The sequence below is a fragment of the Pantherophis guttatus genome, chromosome 5, assembly GCF_059756535.1.
Source record: "Pantherophis guttatus breed Tessera chromosome 5, ASM5975653v1, whole genome shotgun sequence".
NCBI lineage: Eukaryota > Metazoa > Chordata > Lepidosauria > Squamata > Colubridae > Pantherophis > Pantherophis guttatus.
In genome coordinates this window covers 33,580,596-33,597,672 of record NC_142067.1, presented here as the reverse complement: position 1 = coordinate 33,597,672, position 17,077 = coordinate 33,580,596, and the positions used below count along the sequence as shown (strand labels likewise).

General features: G+C 38.3%; 1 protein-coding gene and 1 long non-coding RNA gene across 3 annotated transcripts in view; one reads left to right on the top strand and one right to left on the bottom strand.

Moving 5' to 3' along the window:
- NFKBIZ (NFKB inhibitor zeta) overlaps positions 1-14,612 on the bottom strand; it is a 34,231-nt gene extending 19,619 nt beyond the window's left edge. For both annotated transcript variants that reach the window (XM_034412721.3, XM_087894882.1), the window contains exon 1: positions 14,490-14,612. The gene's annotated coding sequence lies outside the window, so the exon portion shown is untranslated. The remainder of the gene's footprint in view (positions 1-14,489) is intronic.
- A 276-nt stretch (positions 14,613-14,888) lies between these two features.
- The window catches only part of LOC117662986 (uncharacterized), a 46,391-nt gene continuing 44,202 nt past the window's right edge, over positions 14,889-17,077 (top strand). Inside the window, exons 1-2 of the long non-coding RNA XR_015734411.1 lie at positions 14,889-15,211; positions 15,761-16,892. This is a non-coding gene — a long non-coding RNA (uncharacterized LOC117662986). The remainder of the gene's footprint in view (positions 15,212-15,760; positions 16,893-17,077) is intronic.

The window sequence follows — 17,077 nt, the reverse complement described above, 5'->3', positions numbered from 1 at the left end:
TTTTTGAGTTGTGAAATCACATGGTAAACAATACGCCTATATCTATTGCTTAGCTTACTGAAATACAGTATAAGAACTGAATGAAAAATAATGCCTCTACCTCCATCTATAACTTTAGTTTAAATGGTGATATTTTAACCAACAAGAAACTAATTCTTGAAATGGCCTTCGTTACTTAACAGAATCACTACCGTTTGCTACACATTTCTTCTTAAACCATTGTGAAAGAACTCCACACTTTATCTCTTCAGCAAGACCCTGCTCATCTCTTATACTTCTTCATTTGTGTCAGATAGATGCTGACAAAAGTATTCTTCAAACTTGAGAAAAGGTGGAAGTCCCATGGCACCGTATCTGGGCTGAATGGCAGATGGGGTAGGATGGGGAGATCCAGCTATGCAATTGTCTCTTGGGTAGTTCATGAGGTGTGAGGCCTAGCATTGCCATGCCCTTCTTATGCTTCCAAAATTGGTTTAAATGTGGTTTCAATTTTTTTTTACTGTTGCAAAGTAGTGAATCAGTAGTCTTCAAAACTCAAATCTAATATTAATGAATGTCAATAATATGACCCACATGTCCCTGTGAAGTGCCAAGTTTGACAGCAGCTTGATCAGTTGATCACTTAAATAGCTCATCAACTGTTCTCAGTGAAACTTGTTGGCTGTTGTTCCAGTTTATTCCCTCATTCTCGATCACACAAATCAGTTGCTTCCACACCTTCTTTCCATTTGTTTGCAATCTGCATTTGGCAGTAAATTTTATTCGTGACTTGACTTTTTGACAAGTACTCTCACTGCAGGTTACCATTTCATGAACAATAGCAGCATTATTGTGAAATAAAAGAACCAATGCTAAAGAACACTTCCAAAGCCAGAGTACTGTAATCTACCCTTGTCTACATAAAACAGGTTAGGGTTAGGAAAAAATAAATCTGTGTAGAAAAGGAACAACTAAACACTATGGTGAAGTCAGTGTATGTTAGAAATTTTACATTTATTTCCTACATTTCAAAGTAACATTAAGTTTAGGAAAAAATACCAGTCATGATTTTTGATTATCACTAATTAACAGGTTTTGTTAGAGTTGACAGTCCATAAGAAACTCAATGCATGTGAAGACGTGGGTGAAATGAGTTTGCACTATGGACCAAGATTCATTAATACTAACAAGGAATCAAAGGTGGCAGTTGTTTGCGCAAATCATTAATCATTAATCAAGGCTACAATTCACCAGAAAGTGTTCTTAGAACACGAAGCTTCATTAAAATGGGAGTCCCATGAAGGCATGATGTATCTTTGTTTTAAACCTGATCTTGAACTAAGCAGTCTTTCAAGAATCGAATACTTTTGAAGAGAGATTTGTCCTCCAATATCAGTGCTATGTAGCAACTAAAGTTCAGATTCCTAAATGGGTACTCACACTGAAAGGACTGTTACAGTTGCATAATAAGAAAATTGCACTCTCTTTCTTTCAAAAAGTACTTTCAAGTACCAATTTAGCATTTATATTTTTGATCAGCGTAAGCTTCCAATGGTATGATGAAACTAAAGTATGGCTTATCATGATTAATCTTGCACATATTACCTTACCTTGCAGTGGTGGGATTCAAATTTTTTTACCACAGGTTCTGTGGGCATGTCTTAGTGGGCGTGGCATGGCTTGGTGGGCGTGGCTTGGTGGGCATGGCAGGAAAAGCATACTGTAAAATCTCCATTCCCTTCCCACTCCAGGGAAAGGTTACTGTGAAATCCCCATTTCCTCCCGATCAGCTGGGACTCGGTAGGCAGAGAATAGATGGGGGCAGGGCCAGTCAGAGGTGGTATTTACCGGTTCTCCGAACTACTCAAAATTTCCGCTACCAGTACTCCAGAACTGATCAGAACCTGCTGAAACCCACCTCTGCTACCTTGTCCCAAAAGTGATTTTTCCAAGACTGGACTTTCTTGTTGTTGCTGCTGTTTTTTAAAAAAAAACATTTTGTTTCTCATGCAAGAAGGTTCTTGGATGAGAAGTAAAACATTTTCAAAGAAAATACCAAAAAAGTCTGTTGCCTTTTGGAAAAAGTACCTTTGGGACAACCATGACCTGGATGATTGAGAATCTCTATAGACACTACCCTACCTTGTGTAAAGCCAACCTAAGAACATCTTGTCCAGTGACGAATTCAAAACCACATTTGTTTATTCTCCCTTTTACTAAGTTGTTATAGTATTTCCATTTCCAAAGTACCAGTAACTCCCACTAACTCACAAAAAGTAGCTAGTACTTACATGACACTGAAGTCTTCATGTTGGAAAAACAGCACAAACAACTTTGCTTATTATGACTTAGAACAGCATGTGCCACTTTTATCAATGAACTAATGGTATATGAGGTAAATCAACTGATAACATTTTTTTTATTGACACCATGCAGGAAATGTGTCACAACAATGTTCCAAAGTAGATGCTTTACAATTTGCAAATATTACATTATCAACACAAATATTTGCTAGACCAAAGCAATTGTCACTGATGTCAGCGTTTTTTCCAAGCTAACATAACAAGCTAAATTACACAAAAGCAACTGCTATAACCTTATCACTGAAGATGATAACCTTATTAGTCCTCAGTAATGAAGCATAATACAGCCAATACAGGTAGTCCTCGACTTACAACAGTTCATTTAGTGACCATTCAAACTTACAATGGCACTGAAAAAAGTGAATTATGACTGTTTTTACACTTATGACTGTTGCAGCATCCCCATGGTAACATGATCAAAATTCAAATGCTTGGCGACTGATTCATATTTATGACGGTTGCAGTGTCCCAGAGTCATGTGATCATCTTTTGACCTTCTGACAAGCAAAATCAATGGGGAAGCCAGATTCACTTAACAACCATGTTACTAACTTAACAAATGCAATGATTCACTTAAAAACTGTGGCAAGGCAAGTTGTCAAATGGGGCAAATTCACTTAACAAATGCTTCACTTAGCAACATAAATTTTGGGCTCAATTCTAGTGTTAATTGGAGGACTACCTGTACTGTTGAATTTATTTATTTATTTATTGGTTCGATTTATATGCCGCTCTTCTCCAGAGACTCAGGGCGGCTTACAATGCATTAAGCAATAGCCTTCATACTTTTGTATATACTTGCTTAGTAGGGCTTTCGCCCCCCCCCCCAAGCGGTGTTCTTTTTTATACAAAGTCAGCTTATTGCCCCCACAATCCGGGTCCTCATTTTACCTACCTCGAAAGGATAGAAGGCTGAGTCAACCTTGAGCCTGGTGAGATTTGAACTTGCAGTAATTGCAGGCAGCTGGTGCTACTTAACAGCACTTTAGTCTGCTGTGCCACCAATTATGGATTATAGAAGCAGAGGTGCAGTTATTGTTTTTCAAAGTCCAAAATATTTAAATACTAAAAGGGCATTATTTATATTTTAGTGACTAGACCAGTGTTGGCAAACCTTTTGCCAAAACGGGAGCACAAGCACACGTGGGGGGGGAGCACCGGAAATGGGAAGAGCAGCTTCCGGCGTGCGTGCACAGGAGCACGGCAAATTGGAAGAGCAGTTATCCAGCACGCATAAGTGCGCCGGCCACCTGGTCTTCCAGTTTCTTGCGTGTATGATTGCTTGAAGACCAGCCGGCTGGTGCGCATTTGTGTGATGGAACCCAGAAGAGCAACGTGCGACAGCTGGTATGCCCAGAGAGATGGCTCGGTGTGCCATTTCCGGCACACGTGCCATAGGTTCACCATCAAAGGACTAGACTATTCACCATCAAAGGACTAGACTATTCCCAACATCACAAGTACCACTTGTACAGAGCAAAGTTAGAAGGCACTATTAAAGGCACTATTAAAACAAAAGAAATAAATTATCTGAAAGTATAAATTTTTTATATCAAAATTCGTAACTCCCATTTTTAAAATTATCAATATTCATACTGAGCCATAAAGAGTAGCATTTGTTGTATTGCATGTTTGGTTGAGCCACATACCATCACTATTAACAAAATGGTCACAATCACTATTTTTATTTCATTTTGTTGCTACAATGAAGTAGCATAGCTTTTTTAAATGTAATTTTAAACTGCATAAAGACTGATGCGTCTTCATTTTACCGTGTTTCAATAAGGTCCATTTTTCATAGTGACATTATGTACATGGCTACTCTAGAGGTCAAGAGCTGCTTCCAGGTCAAACGCATAGTAACAAGTGCAATCAGTGATTCTGGAAATCTTCTGGAATTGCCTAAAGTAATTCCCATCATAAGATTCAGGTACCAGGTAAAATTCATTGCTTTGATATTGCCATTTCTATTTATAAGGGAACGCAAGCCTGAATTTAAGTCCATCCTTCTCTTGGAGCCAAGGGAAGGGGAGAATTAGATTGGGGAAAAAAAAACTGTTAATTCTGTTCTTTGAAGCATATTATTTGGATGAATATACTTCAGGTATTCTGGAAAAGCAGAGAATTGATTTTTTAAATAATAAATCCAACTTCTGGAAAGCCAATAATACATTTTGCGGCTGCTTTAGAACAGTTATCTTAGGTAGCTGAAACTGTAATAAAAATTCAAACAAATTTATACTGATAACAAGTTTCTCGATTGGAAGGAGGAAATTGAAAGAATTGAACCAACACGATTCCAATAATGTCCAGGAAGAGAATATGATTTCACAGAGATGACCTCCTCCATAAAAAATGTGTTCGTGGTATCTATTAAGTCATTACGTAGCTACTTTTGTACAAGAGTCCAAAGTAGTCTAAGAAATGTTCATGGTGGTATTTACATATGAAAATAGTACTTAATTGGAGCCTCTGTTTTTGGCTTGAGACATTTTCAAGCTCCAGGCTCAGTCCTAGGAGATATAATGCTACACCAAAAGGTTTCTAGGCATATATATTTTGTTTACCAGTTAGTACTCAGAACAAACTTTTATTTGCCAATCCTATGTTCACAGTATTAATTTTGAGTGTCAGCATTCCTCCTTAATGCAATAAGGTATTTCTAAGAATCAAGAACCAATTGGAATAACTAATGCCTTGTTATGTGGTTCTAATCTGAAAGGGTTTCTTTCTTACTGTCTTCTACCATCTTTATGAGTCAATCTCCAATAATGTGAAGTTTTCCACATAATCGCACTTGCATGCCATGAAAACTTTATGGGCTGTATTTCAGCTGATCATTTAATTATGAAAGAAATGGGAGTCCTGGAACAACAACAACAAAATATCACCCAACTGTAGGTGATTAAAAAAGCGACAAGCTTACAAGAAAAAACTTGTCTTCCTTTTTTTCATCTTGATGGGACTGAGACAAAAGATCTCTGATCTTTTGTCATAGATCTTTGGTCTAAATCTAGAGAGTTTCTTTTAATGTTATGGTAGATTGATATGTGACAAAGTTCAAATGGTGAGATAGATGGATAAATTAACAAGAGAAATAAAAGGAAGATACAGAATATCAAGTATGGACTAAATTGTATGATTGACTCGAGATTAGGGAAAGTAAATGTGAATAAACGATGGAGAGAAGAAGGTGACAAATGTGCAAAATATTGTAAAGGAAGAAAATTAAAAATAAAAGGACGATAAAGATAATGATAAAGGATGGGAAAAATGGGGACTGTATATAGTAGAAAGTAGGAGGAACGAAACTGATATGTAAAAAGAAACACGTATCATGTGTTTTGTATGTTTGTGTTTTGTATGTTGTGTTGTGTTGTGTTGTGTTGTGGTAAAACCAATAAAAAAAATGGTGAGATAGAATCACTGGAGTATGTTCTGACCCGGCTCCAAAACATGACAAGCACGCTGTTTGTAACTAAATGTTCCTTTATTAGGAGCATTAGCAGCCCCGGCCCAGAGTCTCTCTATCTCTCATGGACACAGCAGACTAATTAAGTCTCTAAGTGGCTGTGGAAAGTGAAGCTTGCTTCCTTTCCCCCAGAAATGGGCCCAACACACTAGGAGTCTCTCTCTCCCCACACTTATAAAGGAAGTCGCTCATTTCCAGCATCAGACACACACACACGATCAGAAGGCGCGCTGACTCTCAGCGCCACAGACTCCACGAAAGAATTCTGATAAAGTTCCAGACAGGATTCAGAAGTTTGGACTATCAGTGGCTGACCGACAGGGAGACAAGTAGTTGTCTGCTACACCTATTCATCTCTTCCCCTGCCTTTTATCCCCAGAGCTAAGGTGGGGCTTAGCTAGCAGTGGTGGCTCTTCCATCCTGATGACCAGCTCATAGCATCCTGCTGCTTCCCTCTCCTCTGCCTTCTGCACATCTGTACATCAGGCACGGGACCCAGCTGTTCCTCCTTTTCCTCATCAGCCACCTCTGGATCTGGGGGCTGTTGCCTCTCCATCTGGGGACTGATGGATGGCCCAGGCTCCACTTCTGTCTCTATCTCTGACAGCTTCCTTCCCTCTTCCTCCTTGGAGCTCTCCGATTGCCTTGATGCTGGCCCTGACTCCCACTCCGCTTCCTGCTCTGATTTGGCTGCTGGAGAGGCCGGCAGCCAGCAGGCCACAACAAAGTGCCTTTAAAAAATGGCTAACACCCAATGCTTTTAAGATTTAGCATATATACAGAATGTGAGTTATTGAAGTATTATTGTAGATAGTACCCTTGTAGATAAGGAATTTATAGTAAAAGAGCCTTTCTTCATTTGTGGAATTTCAAAGAGGAACTAGACAGCATCATTGTTAACTTACCTTGTTTTCCCCATCTGTTTTTTCCCTCCTAACAATAGAAATTACATTGTAGAAGGAAAAAGAAGTGTATCAGCAAAATCCTTCCTCACATTAAATAGGAAAATGTCTGAGAAAATCTGACATCTGGGAATGACTTCCATTTCTTGTTGTACATTCCATTTATCTTGTAGTGGACAAAACATTGATAGAGATTAGAACTGTTTTCTTAGATTTTGACTTTTTTTTTTTTTGCTTCTTTGGGGGGTTTCTTGTACTTCTGTGGCTTTCAAAAAGACTGAATTTTTATTCCCCTCAGATTTTGTCCTTGCCATATCCTAAGCCCATGATCGCGAACCTATGGCACATGTGCCACAGGTGGCACATGGAGCCATTTCTGCGGGCATGCGAGCCATGCCCTAGGTCAGCTCCACCGCACATGCATGCGTGCCTCCCGCTGGCCAGCTGATTTTTGGGTCTCTGCCATGCATGCGGGAGACGCACGTGCATACCCATGCCGCCCCTTCCCTCCCAGGAGTTTCCATGAGGCTCTGGGAGGGCGAAAAACGGGCATACCGGAAGTCCAGAAGCAGGCCATTTCCGGCCTCTGGAGGACCTCTGGAGGGCCGGGGGAGGCTATTTTTGCCCTCCTGGAGGCTCCAGGAAAGCCTCCGGAGCCTGGGGAGGGCGGAAAACAGGCCTACTGGCCTCCGGAGGCTTCAGGGAGTCCCACTAGGCCCAAAATGGGCGTGGGGGTCGTGCGTGCATGCGCGGGAGTTGGGGAGCATGGGGGGGGTCACATACACTTGTGCAAGGGGTGGGGCACAGGGGGTTGCATGCACATATGCAGGAGGGCGGGGCGGGCATCGGGGCATTGCATTATGGGAGTGGGCATGGGCGCGCATTATTGTGTGAACACGTGCTTTTGGCACCCGAGGAAAAAAAGGCTAGCCAACAGTGTCCTAAGCTATTATGTATTCATTACATTTATGTCCTTTTTTCCCTCTCAGATTTCAAATGGTGTTTTTAAATATCTGAACTAACAAAGCAAAAGTATTAGGGGAAAAAAAGTAAAGAAGTACTGCTGTTCTAAGAATATGGCAGAGCACCATGACTGTTTATTTAAAAAATAAGTTTCTAAAACAAACCCACCACTTACAAAGTTTTTAAAAAGTCTACCAGTACCATGAAAATTTTCCTACTTTCTACTTTTTAAGTTCCTCTGGAGATAATGTTACCCTTGGATAATTGATGGATACTTGTTAATGTATTTTATTGTGTATTTTTGTATTTTACTGTGGGTTTTTTATTTGTTATTTCTAGATAACGATGCTTTGATTCATAGACCTGCAAACCATTTATTATACTTTTGTTCCATCATGCATCATCATGAGAAAAGGAAAAATTGAGGTGATAAAATAGAAAAATACTATTTTCCAAGTATAACATGGAAAGATACATATAGAATATGTTTATGGCATACTTTATATACCATTAATGCCTTGTGGAATTGGCTATCCCCTTCAGAAGTCTTACATTGCATACTGAATTTTATTGGCTTCTTCGGCTATGTTCAAGCTATGCAAGTCCATGAATGCAAACATTATCAACCTCTAATGATTTATTCCAAAGAAATCAAATTTGGGTAATTCTGAACTTTTTACTTCTCAAGAGAAGTGAATAAAAATGAGTATTCTTTCATTCTTAGCATTATGCTGATAGAGAACACAATACATAAAGTTTCCCAGTTGTTATATGAAAAGTTATATTCTAAGCCAAGACTAGGCCCTATCTGGAACTAGCTGGCAATTAAGGATGTATCATATAGCCTCCATTCATTCTGAATTCCTGATCAACAACATATCAATTTCACAGTAACAAGAAAATCAAGAGAATGATGGCTTAAAGGGGCGTTTCCCAGATAACATAGGTTATATAAGATATCATGGCGAATACCAAATCTTTTCAAAGTACACAACATCTTTTATTTTATTGCATCTAAAAATAAACCTTGGTACAATGTACTACAATGTTCTTAGATTACTATTCCCAACTCTTGTAATTGTAAATACCAGATCTGGGGCTGCAAAAAAACAGGCAGCAAAATGCTATTATTAACTATAATGCTACCATATTTTTGCAGCCCATGTTTATTAGCCATAAGTAGGGAATTTATTTTCTTCTTTCTATTTCTCTTTTGGATAACTATTATGACTCTGGTATTTGACCTCAATAATTTCCAAGATCAAGATCTGGAGCTTGACTCTAGACATCTGTGACACAGCAACTTGTTTTGCCTAAACAAAGAATCTCCAGCACTTCAGTCAGTAATAAATGGATTGTTTATCTGGATTAAATGGTAAATGGCTTTTTTGTGCACAATCTTCTTAATAAGCTTTAAGGAAATGGGAAAACTGTCAAAGGAATACACATAATCATTCATCTGCTGCTTTCCAGATCTTTGGCCACAACTGGAATCCACCTAAGTATTCAAGTTTGTTGAATTCTGAGACTTGCAGTCTCAATGCATCTAGAAGTTATCAATATTTTCATTATTTCAAAGACCAGTTTCAATATTTGTTTCTGAAACTGGATTTTGAAACAAAGAAAACTGTTTCTTTAAAACCTAATCAGTGAAAGGAAATGTAACTGGGTAATGAACATGCATTTTCAATTAACCGAGTTACTGTCATGAGTAACCTGTTCATTTTGGTTCCAAAAGAAAATATATGTAGCTCAGAACTTAACTTGATAACACCTAGTCGGGTAATGAAACATGTACAAGCAAACATCCAAGCTCAGAAAGTCCCAATGACTCCACTGTTCATTTTTGGTTTTAAAACATAAGTCTGCTTTCAGTCTGAGGACTTTAGGAAAAAACATAGTGTTATGAGATTGGGAAGTGAATTGAGTTCCCTTCCATCCTGGCAATTCTTGGTTCTCTAAGAGACTCTATGGGCAAGAAATGTTTGACACAAACATGAAACATTCTACTGTTAGTTAAATCCAGAGGTATTTCACGAGAAGAGTACTCCACTCCTCTGCTCACAATAGAATCCCTTATGCCACCAGGCTCGAAATTTTGGGCTTGGACAACCTGGAACTACGCCACTACCGTCTGACCTAAGCATAGTACACAAAATTAATTGCTACAATGTCCTACCTGTTAATGACTACTTCAGCTACAACCTCAATAATACATGGGCAAACAATAGATACAAACTCAAGGTAAACCGCTCCAAACTCGATTGCAGAAAATATGACTTCAGCAACAGAGTGGTCAACGCCTGGAATGCTCTACCTGACTCCATTGTTACATCCTCAAACCCCCACAGCTTCAACCTTAAACTGTCTACTGTGGACCTCACTCCATTCCTAAGAGGTCCGTAAAGGGGGTATGCATAAGTGCACCAGCGTGCCTACCGTCCCTGTCCTACTGTCCCATTTATTTGTACACATTTCTTGTGTTCATGTCCATATTTATACTTATACCTGTTATATTGTACATGTATGACAAACTAAATAAATAAATAAAATAAAATAAATAAATAGAGACAATAGGTTTCCATGGGAATTCAACCATAAACTGACTTTCTTACTGGGCACAACATATCTGAATAAGTTGCCTCTCCCCCATAAAGAATGTTGCAGTTCAAGAGCCTGTAATTTTGCAGATGCAGTCGGATTGACACAGTACCTAAACAGCACATCACAATTGAAAAGTACAACTTTAGAAAGCTAATTACTTTACTTGAGAAAGCTGACAAGGGAGGAGTGAATTCTGGAGATACCTGTTGAAATGTTTAAATCTATGTTCACCAGTATATTTGAGTAAAGACAAATATTATAAATTCAGTGATTCAAAGTCAGTCAAATGTGGAATACACGATACTAAGTTCTTATTTATCTAAATATTTTATCCCCTTTTCTAACAACTAAGGAAATATACAAACAAAATAAATCAAGCAAACAACACAGAAATGCCCAGGTAGTCACAGGAATTCAACTCAATCGAAGGACTATTTTACTTTTTAATAAACATCCTCTCTTGCATAATACAGGTAGTCCTCAACTTACCACCACATTTGAGCCCAAAATTTATGTTGCTAAGTGAGATATTTATTAAGGGAGTTTTGTCCCATTTTACAACTTTTCTTGCCACTGTTAAGAGAATCACCACAGTTGTTAAATTAGTAACATGGTTATTAAGTGAGTCTGGCTTCCCCATTGACTTTGCTTGTCAGAAGGTCACAAAAGGTGTGACCCACATGACCCTGGGGCACTGCAACCGTCATTAATATGAACCAGTTCTCAAGCATCCAAATTTAAATCATGACCATGGCGATAGCTGCAACAGTCGTAAGTGTGAAAAACAGACACAATTCACTTTTTTCAGTGCCATTGTAACTTTGAACGGTCACTAAGCAAACTGTTGTAAATTGAAGACTACCTGTACATATCTGCGAGATTAAAATGGACTCTTCTAAAAATCCTGATAAATAAACAACTTCACAATGAGATGTTAGCCTTTTAAGGCTTTATTAAGGCTTAGAAAACTGGGGACATGCAAAATATACATCAAATGAAAATCAATTGTAATAATAAATCAATCTGGTATATACACCAAATAAATGTATTTAAACTAACATCTTTTAAACTATTGTAGAGAATCCTGTATATCCTTGGCACCTAATTCAAGAAATAATTCAGTGATAAGATCAGCAATGGAATAACTGTTTCTCTGAAAACCAGGATATCCTGGGACAGACACTAGACAGGAAACAGGTCTAATTAATACAAAACCTCATTTTGATTGCTAATAAGGACATTGCTATTGTATTGTTTCTTTAATCCTTCTAGCACTGAAAAAACTCAACCATAGAGGGAACAAGTTTACCAGCTCATATATTAAATGATCCTGTTCAGGGGTGGGTTCTAAATTTTTTTAAATTATTTTTAAAAGCATTTTTTCGGCTGAAGAGGTTGTAGAAATAATGCTTTTAAAAGTTAAAAAAAAAGCCTCTGATGAGGTGGGCAGGGTAAGCGAGCGGCAACCGGGCCGGGGACCGGTTTGGGGGCGTGGCCAGCCAATGTTATTACCGGTTCTCCGAACTACTACAAATTTTTATTACTGGTTCTTGCGAACCAGTGCGAACCGGGAGCAACCCACCACTGATCCTGTTATATAGAGACATTTGCATGCAAGGATCTATTGATAAATAGATGTATCTGACAAACTATTTGCCGTGCTATTGAAGCAGTGGTGAAATGTAAAATTTGTTACTACCGGTTCTGTGGCTGTGGCTTGGTGGGGGGAAATGTGACTCGGTGGGCGTGACCTTTTTTTTTTTTTTTTTTTACTTTTAAAAGCATTTTTCGGCCAAATATTTAATCATGATGGAAAGAAGGTTACTTATTTAATACCAAAAAAGTCACAATATTTGAAAACCTGAACAAACATTATAGTTCACTTTAATTCATTAATTCTAAATTTGGTGCTAAATATGTTTTGAGTAAAACAAAACAAACAATTAATTTCTTGAAATAGAATTATTAGGATTATCCAGCCAAGGAAGATTCTGATATAAACACTGTAGCTGTGAGTTTTTGATTTTTAATTTAAGAATAATCTTTTTAATAAATTATTCTCATTACAAAGTATGTAAAGTAATAGATGATTTTTAAAATCATAAATACTTAATAACTGTGCAGATCTAAGGATTAAGCTCACTGAATTTGCAAAGAAGGATGATAGGCATATTGGAGGTGACCCTTGACTAAAATCAGCTCATATCAAGCATTCTCAGCAGTCCTTGTTGTCTTTACTTCCAACAACCTGTTGAAGAAAGTTAGCACCCACCGCTCTCCTAGAAGAATGAAATATTTTAGGAAATATTCAAAAGACAGAATATTATATTTCCCTGGATGAGAAAAGGAGAAACATGTTTTAAAGATAAAGCAGCTCCCTGCCCCCTCCCCCGTTCAACTCCAGGGTGATGGGATTAAGACATGGCCCTCAGGACATGATAGGATTAGCCCTCTACCCATCTAGCAACAGAAATCACCACATGGCACCTGGGGAGATTGCATCATCAGCAAGATTCAACCAAGCCTGGGACTTAAGACAATCTACAAAGTTACCCCTGCATGGCCCCATGGGAATCTGACAACCAATCAGAATACCTTTCTTACACAGGAACAGGAAGCTCCAAGGCGGGGCCCAAGACAGGGCAGGACTCTCTCTCTCTCTCTCTCTCTCTCTCTCTCTCTCTCTCTCTCTCCCATGTGCTCATTTTGCCCAGGACCTCAAACCATGGGGTCCTGTCCACCATTAAACCATCTTTCCAAATAGCCTCCACGTTTCCAGTGTCTTTCTCCCCACTTGAAACTGAACCCAGATGGACATTTCTTCCAACACTGTTTAACTGATGATATCTGACCCTAAGAAATGTAGCTGTTATGCAGCAAGCAGTTGTAACAACATAGCAATAGCAATAGCACTTAGACTTTTATACCGCTTCATAGTGCTTTACAGCGCTCTCTAAGTGATTTACAGAGTCAGCATATTGCCCCCAACAATCTGGGTTCTCATTTTACCAACCTCGAAAAGATGGAAGGCTAAGTCAACCTTGAGCCGATGTGGACATAGCTTGAAGCTAGCCAATTGACAAGAGGGTATGATGATCTTCCAATGTTTCATGCTTTCTATCAGCCAACTCTGGATGTCCCTTCTCTAAATACTATAAAATGTTTTATAGTATCACATTTCCCTTTCTTCTTTTTGTTATATCAAAAGTAGTTAAATCAAAGGCTGGGAGGAGAGGGGTTAGATTAGTGATTCAGTTAGGACCTTTTTTTAAGAAGAGCAGTTCCTAAGGAACCACATGGGAATCAGCCCCATCCAAAGTATGCTTCAACATTTTAAGTAATGTGTTGTATCGATACACTTTCATTTCCAAAGAAATCAATTTGTTTAATAATAATGTTAAGACTTAATTGTTTGGGATGCCTCCCAAAATTCTAGCTTTCTGACACTGATAGCCAACAAAACAAGACAAGAAAAAAAGGACATTTTGGTTGTATATTTTGAGATAATGCTCAAAAATATCTTGCTTGTAGTCTTTCAGATTCTTAAATCCTGGCTATATTGTCCATATTATGTATCTTTATAATTTAACTATTTATGCAATATGTTGCTTTATTTTATGTTATTGAGATCAATTCATATTATAGATATTTAAATCTTTCCTCTACATATCCTGTAAACTGACATGAGTTGTGAAAGTGCAGTGTAATTAAATTTTTTTAAATGTATGCTATACTATAAGCTTCCATGATTACCTAGCATCCTTGATTTGAGTTATACTTAAATTTCCTTTAGATATTAAGGTTTTTTAACAGTAGCATCACACACAAAATGAACAGCTTCCCAACAATTCTTGTAAAGGCTGCCTTTTAATAACTGGATAGACAGCAAGGTTTATCCTCCCCGCCCCTCCCATTCAGATTTGGCATTCATAAATCAATAAACAGTTTGCAAAGTTAACCTAAAATCACCACTTTGTTTTGGTTCCGGTATTTGTATAATAGATCACAATAAGCAGAAATTCAATTTATGACATTTTTTCCATGCCAGGAGAAAGGCTACAATGATTATATGTCATTCATTTGTAAGCAGCCTTTTCACAAAACAATTGTTGCTGGGAAGGGGTGTCTCTTAAATAATAAGGACGAAAATATATCTCAGCCACTATCCGGTATCCTTAACAATTAAGAATGGGAATATAGATATACCTCCATATCTCTGGAGTGAAAGTAGATCTGAGGAAACGTGCCAACAGTTTTCCCAGCAGATGAATGGTCCTCAGCAACTGATCCGATTAAATGACAAAGCAAGAGAGAGAGAGAGAGAGAGAGAGGGAGGGAGGGAGAGGGAGGGAGAAATAATCTATCATTTACAATTACCTAAAGCAAAAGCCATGGGAAATCTTCCCCTCACCCAACCCCACCTTGAGAGCTCCACACACTTTCTAGCCCAAAGCGAAAGTTTCCCACAAAAATTACGTCTTCGGGGGTTCTTTTGAAAGTATTATTTCAGTGATTCAAAGCTGACTCGTCTTTTCGGTTTCGCAATGGGTTAAAAGTGGGAGGGGTGAAGGGGGGATGTTGTGACACGCAAGAGGAAGTTGAGGCGGAGGGATGAGAGATGCAATTTGGAGTTTTCCGGCAGGGTGGAAATTCCCAAGCTGGGTGAACCTAGTCCCAGGGACCTTCCCCACTCGGCTGAATAACTGGAAAACCCGGCCTGGTTCCGTGCCTGAAGACAGGATTGTGACCTTCCTAATTGGATCTTCATTAATTGATTTTTCCCCCTTTCTTTATCGTTTCTAAAAGATTATAACTCAGACTAGTAAAAGATGTCCTTAGAAGAGTCGCACAAGGCATATCTCGCCTTATCAAAGTTGCCGCTTTTTCACTTTCTGTGCTGAATGGGATTTTCGTCTGAGAGCGGGAAGGTTTGTTTTAATCGAGCAGTTTTTGGATCACAAACAGTTTCAGGGTAGAAGTATTTACCGTCGAACAGTAGCAAGAAAAACCAAGGAAGGGATTTGTATCCTGATCTGAAGAATATACAATATTTGCAGAAAGGAGATACAGGAAAAATCCATTTTAGCAATGACAGAACCTGGGCATTAGAGGCAGGACTAATTGAAATTATCTGTCGACAGCATTTTTCTAGCACAAATTCATGATCCATTTTATGGGGGGACAATAGAAAAAAAGCTAAAAAGTAAAATATAAAAAATGTACAATATAACATTCAAGTTATACTAGCATTAAATAAAAAAATAAAAAAAACTAATAAAAGTATTATGTATACATACATACCAGCTAGTTATGGTGAGATATATATTCCTGCCCTATGCCCTATATATATATCCCTGCCCTATGTGAGCTCTATTCTAGCCATACCTTATAATGATGTGTAGCTTCTTTATCTGGTGTATTAAATTCATCGCTTGGTTCTACTGGGCTTCTGAAAAAATCTTTCTCACTCTCTTTAGGGATGAAATATGTTGGCAAGCTTGGCCTGAGCTGGCGGAGAAAAGTTTAACTCTGACTCCCTTCCCGACAGATGACAGCAGGGAGAAGCTTGGCACTGCTGAAGGATAAGTGGCGGATGCAGAGGAACCCAAATCTTGTCCTACAAGATCTAGGCCAAGCTTCCCCAGGTGATATTTGTCTCTGACCACAACATGCCACAATAGCCTGGGGCCCAGAGCTTTTTAGTCATCACTGACCGTCATAAAATATTCACGTCTTCTCTACAAGATAAGCAACAAGAAACTCAAACTTTTCTTAAAAAGTGAACTTTTAAAAGGCATTCTGCATAGTTTTTAAGGATCTGACTCATTTTTGAGCTGATGATAACGCCAATATGTCTTAAATTTCATTTGCTAGATTCCAGAACAGTGACGAACAAGCCAAGTTGCGTGAGGGAGTATAGTTTCACAGCAGCTCCATACTTCTGGGAAGTTGTGCAGTGATTAGCCCAGTGGCTTTGACTTAATAAAAAAAATTATAATTAGCATTTAAAGAAATTGAAGAAATAATCAGTGCTAATTTAAAGTATTTATATCATGTTCTGGACATATGTAAGAAACAAAATAGAGATGGAGAAAAACTAATGTATCAGACTTCCTAAATTAAGAGAATGACCGAAATCTACAATCAATTTACACTGAAAGAGCTTTATTAGAGAGGCAAAACATCAGAAGTTCCAGCAACATAATTTTAAAAAGAGGCTAATTAAAAAATAATACAAATAAAACTTTATATCATCTGGATAAATGCCAGGACTTACCATAGCAACTTCAAACAACAGACAAGAATTATTAATGTTCACTTGCATCCACAACCTCCCACTTCTGATATGAGTCTGTTTTGCAGTGCCAGTAGTGATACCATCTGCCAAAGGCAATTGCAAAAAAAAAAAAAAAAAAATCACTGCAGCACCTCTTTTTTGGGACTTCCCTCCACCTCCTTTCTCGGTGCTGCCTACTAAGATACTATGGGCATAAAACAAACCTGAGTAAATCTCTGCCCAGTCTTGTCTGAGTAAGCGGAAAGATATACAAAATTGCTACCCCTTCTCAACACTGATCATTTTGAAACCTGCCTTGGAGTCAGGAAGTGGTAAGTGGGTGAAGCTTTCCTGTTCTCACAAGAAAGATTATATAATTATATCACTGGTATAACTGGATACAGATTTACAATTGTCTTAATGGCTTTAGCTACTTGTTGCAAGTAATAGAAAGTATTTCATTAGTTTGGACAGATCTGTGGCTGAATTAGACATTAGCTCTGCTTTTGACCTTTAG